The sequence below is a fragment of the Lupinus angustifolius genome, chromosome LG01 (assembly GCF_001865875.1).
Source record: "Lupinus angustifolius cultivar Tanjil chromosome LG01, LupAngTanjil_v1.0, whole genome shotgun sequence".
NCBI lineage: Eukaryota > Viridiplantae > Streptophyta > Magnoliopsida > Fabales > Fabaceae > Lupinus > Lupinus angustifolius.
Genome location: NC_032009.1, coordinates 28,717,144 through 28,723,657, shown reverse-complemented (window position 1 = coordinate 28,723,657; position 6,514 = coordinate 28,717,144).

Here is a 6,514-nt window from a genome sequence, read left to right as displayed (position 1 = left end):
TCCCCACTTGAAAATGGTGGTCTATGTTGCTTCCCAAGTAGTCATCCTTCACATGTTTCTTCACATGGTCCACCTATAACAGATTCTCGAGTTGCTTCACCAAAATTGACAGTCTATCTTCATCAGATTCTCGAACTGCTTCACCAAACCGATGGTCCACTTTTAGCACATTTCCGAACTACTGCACCAAATCGATGAGCCACTTTCATCAAGTTCCCGAACTACTTCATCTAATTGGTGGTAAGTTCTCTCAACCTTGACAAAAATATCATTTTCTTAAGTAGTTATTTGTCATGATATCTCTCAGATATCGGTTCGCTTACTATCATGGTAAACAACAAGTAAGGAGAGGCAGTTGTGAATACATAATTTTGTCCAGCCCATTTTTTAAAAATATAACAAAAATATACAGCTAAAAAGTATATAAATTATCACTTTGATGAAAATTGAATCTTCAAAAAATATTTGATTTCATGAAAAAATGGTCAACAAATAAATTAAGGATTGCAATTTGAAAATATGCAAACCAGATCAAATAAAATAAATTTGATATCAATTTGATGAGTTGCATTTTCAAAATACAATAATTACAATTATGATAATTTAAGGATAGAAAAATGAAAATTTTCTTTTTCTCTCTCTTACGTCGTTTCTTTAGATAAAATTAACAAATGATTTTGAGCGACTTAATGATCACTTATTAGCCTTGCAAAGGAAAAAAGTCATTTGAACAAAAAAATCACTTTTCCAAATAAATGTGAATATGACATTCAAAATAGATTTTTTTCCACTCATAAAAATAAAGCAACTTTTTCAACCTATGTGAGGTAACTTTGAAGGTTTTGTATAAAATTGTGTTCAAAATGAGTTATTTAGCTATTTTTAATTTTTATAAGGCCAAAATAATTATTTTACTCAATTAGGGATATGAAAATAACTTTATAAAAATTATTATACTATTTTTAGAGTATAAAGGGCATTTTCTAAAGTGTCCCGAGACCAAAAACACATCGTTCGATTTTTTAAATTAAAGAAAAAAATTAAATTCGAAATTAAATTTTAGAGTGCATCTATAAAATTTAAAAAATCTGAAGTCATTGGAGAGGGAATATATTCCCTTGAATGTCTCAAAAATTAAGGGTATAAGATTTGATTTCTAAAAAAACTAGAAAGAATACACAATCCCAACACAACACGCAAAAAAACTAGTAACACTCAACACACAACAAGCCTAAAATTTCCAAAAAACAAGACAAGCATAATGCATATGCTCCACCAATGTCGAGTGAACATGTGGCTATTCTAGCATCCACTACTTGGTGTCCGATCTTCTATGGTCTGCCTATCCCACTTGCTCCTTTTTCTGCATGTTGTACTTAATCTATCCAGCATGGTACTCCTTCCTTTTTGCACACCTTGATACATATTTCACATTGTCTTCTTTCCTTTTGTTTTGTTTTAATATAATAATAGTAAATGAGTAATGTTCTTAATTTGTCGCGATGATAAAAAATAGCACTAATAATGTTTGACTAATGATCAATGAAGGAAATCATATCATATCTTTTCATCTTTTCCTCATATCTTCTTATTTTTTCCTTCTACTTTTGGTTGTTAGCTATTTTAGGATATTATAATTTTATTCCAACTCCTATCTTGCTTGAAGGGATTTTGTTGCTCTCTCTCCCCATGTATTTATCCTTTGATTACAATGAATAATATAAATGAGATAGCCAATTTTATCATGGCATCAGAGCAGGTTAACCTCCAAGAAGAAAAACCCTAGCCTCCATCATCTTCCACCAAACACAGATACATAAAACTATCACCACAACCAAAAAGGGAAACAAGATGACAAAATGACAAAATTGAAAGAAAGGGTAATCCCAAGGCAGCATATGTCAATATCAAATCTAGTCCAATTCACGGACTAATTGTGGAACAATATGCCAAGTTGATACGTCATTACTGAGAAATGGTTGGCTCGATATCTGAAAATGTCTCACCCTCTACTAACATACCTAATAAGATGATTTTAAATAATACTTGAGTGATAGATACGAGTGTTATTGAACACATAACTTATGATAAGACCTTGTTACAAGACGAGTGAGAATATGGCAATGGCTTGCCAATCACTATTCCTAAAGAAGATTTAATACATGTAAAAGGAGTTGGGTATTTTGTTCTACCAAATGGTTTCGAAGCAAATAATGTTTTGCATATTCCAGTGTTTAAATAATTTACTCTTAGTTAATAGAATTACAAGAGACTTTAATTATACGTTAACATTTTTTCCAGACTTTTGCACAATGCAAGACTTATGTTCGAGGACCCTGATTGGCATGGGTAGGTACAACAATGGTCTATACGATGTGGAACCGACCATAAATAAAGGAGCAATGATGGCAGTTTCCATTGATGCAGAAGTTTGGCACAGAAGATTGGGTCATGCTTCGACTTTCAAGGTCCGTGAAATAGATTTCTTGGGCAATTATGTTATAACATTCAACATTGAACCATGTGATTCATGTGTAAGGGCTAAGAAAACTCTTTTTCCATTTTATGATAGTTCAATAACATCATTTTCTTGTTTTGAATTGCTAAATTGTAACATTTAGGGGAGATATCCTCTCCCCTCATTTTCTGGAGCACATTATTTCCTGTCTATTGTTGATGATTTTAGTTGTGTTGTGTCGGCTTACTTGATTAAACGCAAATATGATGCGAATGAGTGTTTAATAGTCTTTTGAAAAATGGTGGATACACAATTCGAAGGAAAGGTTAATAAAATAAGGAGTAAGAGTGAGAGTGAGCCTACATTATATATTAAGACCCAAGGTCAATATGATACTGTAATAGTTTCCTTGTACATAGATGATTTTATATACACTGGAAACAATAAAAAGATGATAATAGATTTCAAAGAAGACATGATGAAGACATTTGAGATGACAAACATATGCTTAATGCATTAATTCCTCGGAATTGAGGTAAATCAAAAAAAATAAGGCATATTCATCTCATAGAATAAATACACATAAGAACTACTAAAGAAGTGCAATATGTGTGAACGCAAACCAATTTCAACTCCGCTCGTGACTAATAAGCTACAAAAGGACGATGGATCCCCACAGGGAGATGCATTTATCTACTGGAGTCTGATCGGGAGTCTCCTATATCTCACTACCACAAAACCATATATCATGTGTGTTGTAAGTCTTCTATCAAGATTCATGCAAAGTCTAAGTAAAATTCACTTTGGATGTAAAAAAAATTATTAGATACTTGCAAGGAACAAAAGAGTCTGGTATATAGTATAAGACCAACATCAACTCAACATTGTACGGCTACACTGACAGTGATTGGTCATGCTCGATGGATGACATGAAGAGCACATCGGGCTATACTTTCATACTTTGTTCAAGAGTACTCTCCTAGGCATCTAAGAAGCAAACAATAATTGCACAATCAATAGCAAACGCTGAGTATGTAGCAACTACAGAGACAACCAACCAAGCTATATGACTAAGACAAATACTCATTGATATGGGAGATCAAGAGACAAAGCCTACAATAATCTATTGTGAGAACAAATCAGCGATAGCGATAGCGATATCAATGAATCCAGTCCATCACAACATGACAAAATATATCGCAATAAAATATCATGTTGTTAGAGAGCAAGTGAAAACAAAGAAATAAGGCTCGAGTATTACAAGACCAAAGATCAAATTGTAAACATATTCACTTAGGAATTACCAAGACCGAAGTTCGAGCAATTACGATTGTTTCTAAGAGTCACAAAAATGTGCATCAAGGAGAAATGTTAAAATATTGATGCACACTTTCTAGAAGCTTCCACACTTGTATAGAAACAAGTACCAATGTTGTATCCTAATATCTAGAATTATCCTAAGCTTACAGTAAATTCTATTATAAGTACTTAGTAAAATAATTATAGAAGTATCTAGAAATCTTGAGACAATGTATATTAGAAATTCATGGAACTATCTAATCCTAAATAGGTGTTGTAGAAAACCTATATATAAGCACTCACCTTTTATTTATGATGTATGTCAGTAAGAAGTAAAACATTCTAAATTATCGGACATGTATTGTAGAAACCCAACAAACAAATATTTTTTTACCTAATAAATGCATAGTCTTGATTTCTTATTGCTTATAGGAATACGTACGAGCGAATTCCTATCTTATTAGACACAATAAAAAAATAATTTTCCTTCAAAATAATAATAAATATTTAAACACGCTTATGGTATAAAATAATTCATGCAATTACATATCATACCACCTTAGTATAGATGAATAGGGTATTATTATCATCTCTCGTTTTAAATGCAAAAAATGTAGTGGTGACTCTAATAAGTCGCATAACCGGTGCTTGACTGAAAATTAAGGCATGACAATCTCATGCATCATTGATCGCTTCAGGATCAATGTAACTAGACAAGTCAGTATCCAAATCTCTCAATAGATAGAGAAATTGGAACCCCAAACTTGAACAAAATGAACTTAGAAAGGCGAAGTGATGGAAAGTGGTACTGGAAGTCTATTCCTTGGGTAGAGTGTCATGTCTCTAATACATAGGATTCTAAGTTGGAAATGATGAATGCTTAGGAAACGAGTCCTTCAAGGAGTAATATAGATGTGGATACGTTAATGGATTACATGCAAGTGTTCCCCATTATAAATTTCTAATTAAGGTGAGCATCATATATTTGATACAATGATATTAACTATTTATTTTCGGGGTTACATTATAAATGATCTAATTAGTGACACCCCTTAGATTTCTAATTAAGGTTATAACGGATATGGGCTTAATGGGTGGATACCCATCAGGTTAACCCATAGGGGATAATGGGAACCCTATAAGTTAACACATCAGGAAAGTTATGGTCCCCAATACACCAAATCAAATTTAGTTTTCTCATCTCCCCATCAGAGTGAAAACGAAAGTCCCAAGAGGAATCAAGGATTTGGTTGAGGAAGGCCATCATACCACATCTCTTTCAGAAACGTGGATCAAAGGAGCACATCCAGAAACATGGATTCAGGTATGACATTGCACCCTTTGATTCATAAATTGTTGTGTGAGAATCATTAAATTCAAGATCCTAGGATTGGTGTTTCACTAATCATAAGGAATTTCCAAAAAGTGGTATCAGAGCGCAGGCTCTGAATTTTATGATTCTCCATTGAGGGTGTTTTCTCCAGTCTTGTATGAACCCTAATTTTAATTTGGGGATTATTGAATTAAACTTCCGCTGTTATGTTATAAAGATTGAGAATTTAGGGTTTAATTTGGGAATTTATGCAATCTGATTATTGCATAATTGTCTTGAACTATATGACTTAAATCAATTTCTTGTTTGTTAATTTTGTTGATTGTTGTTGTGGATTACTGGAACGAATCTGGAAAGGAACATGTTTATGTTTTATTGTCACAATATGATCTTAAAACTAGAAATACATATGCACTCCACTCTGGTTTATTTATTTTTTTACGCAGTAACGTGAATGCATATGCATTAACTTAAAAGTTCTGCACTTTTTTTTTTTTACAAGTTTTGCACTTTGCTTCTCTAATTGAGCAACCAAAAGTGCCAATTTTGAAATTCCCCAAATTATCAATTATGTATACAATGTGCATTTTATGTAACATTGATCCTATATAAGCATTTTGTTGCTCTGGTTGGCAAATAGCAGAGCTAGTTGTATGTGCATCAATATTTTTTTTGTTTTCAAAATCAGAATTGAAAATTACTTACATAGTGATAACAAGTTCACAAATTACAACACAGATAGGACAAAAAAAATGCTTATATATTGATTTGGAATTATTGTGGGATTAGATTTGGTAATCATAAAATATATCAAATCTGAAGGTTTTAATTCCAAAATTATATTTTTAGTAATGGACCCATATTGTTTTAATTTTTTGTCTGGTAATTATTTTGGATTAATTGATGCAATATGTTACCAAAGTAACATCTAGTGTAGAAATTAATTGAATTACATAGATGAGTATGAGATTATTTATGCGAATTGTGTTCGGCCCAAAAGAAGACACAATTTGGCAAAATAATAACATACATGTAATGATAAATATGTAACAATTATAAAGTTTCTTTTCATGTGAATAATAGTCGGTCCAAAGAAAGGCTATTGTTTGACAGAACTAATTGTTAATATTTGATCATTACACTGAGAGTACCACTTACAAATTAATTTCTCTGTCCAAAGACTAGATATTGATGTTGTGTTAGGTATCTTGTGATGGGTCTATTATGTGAACATCTCTTGTTTTTTTTTAAATATATTACATGACTTGTTTGTTTATATTTAAACATGTCATTAATTCTTTGTTATATGGGACAAACTTATCAGTTTCTTTTCAGTGTCTTTTATCAATGCTGCAAATTTATCTGCTCAAATTAGTAACATCCCACTGCTGAATGGGACAAACTTTAAGGTCTGGAAGGAAGCC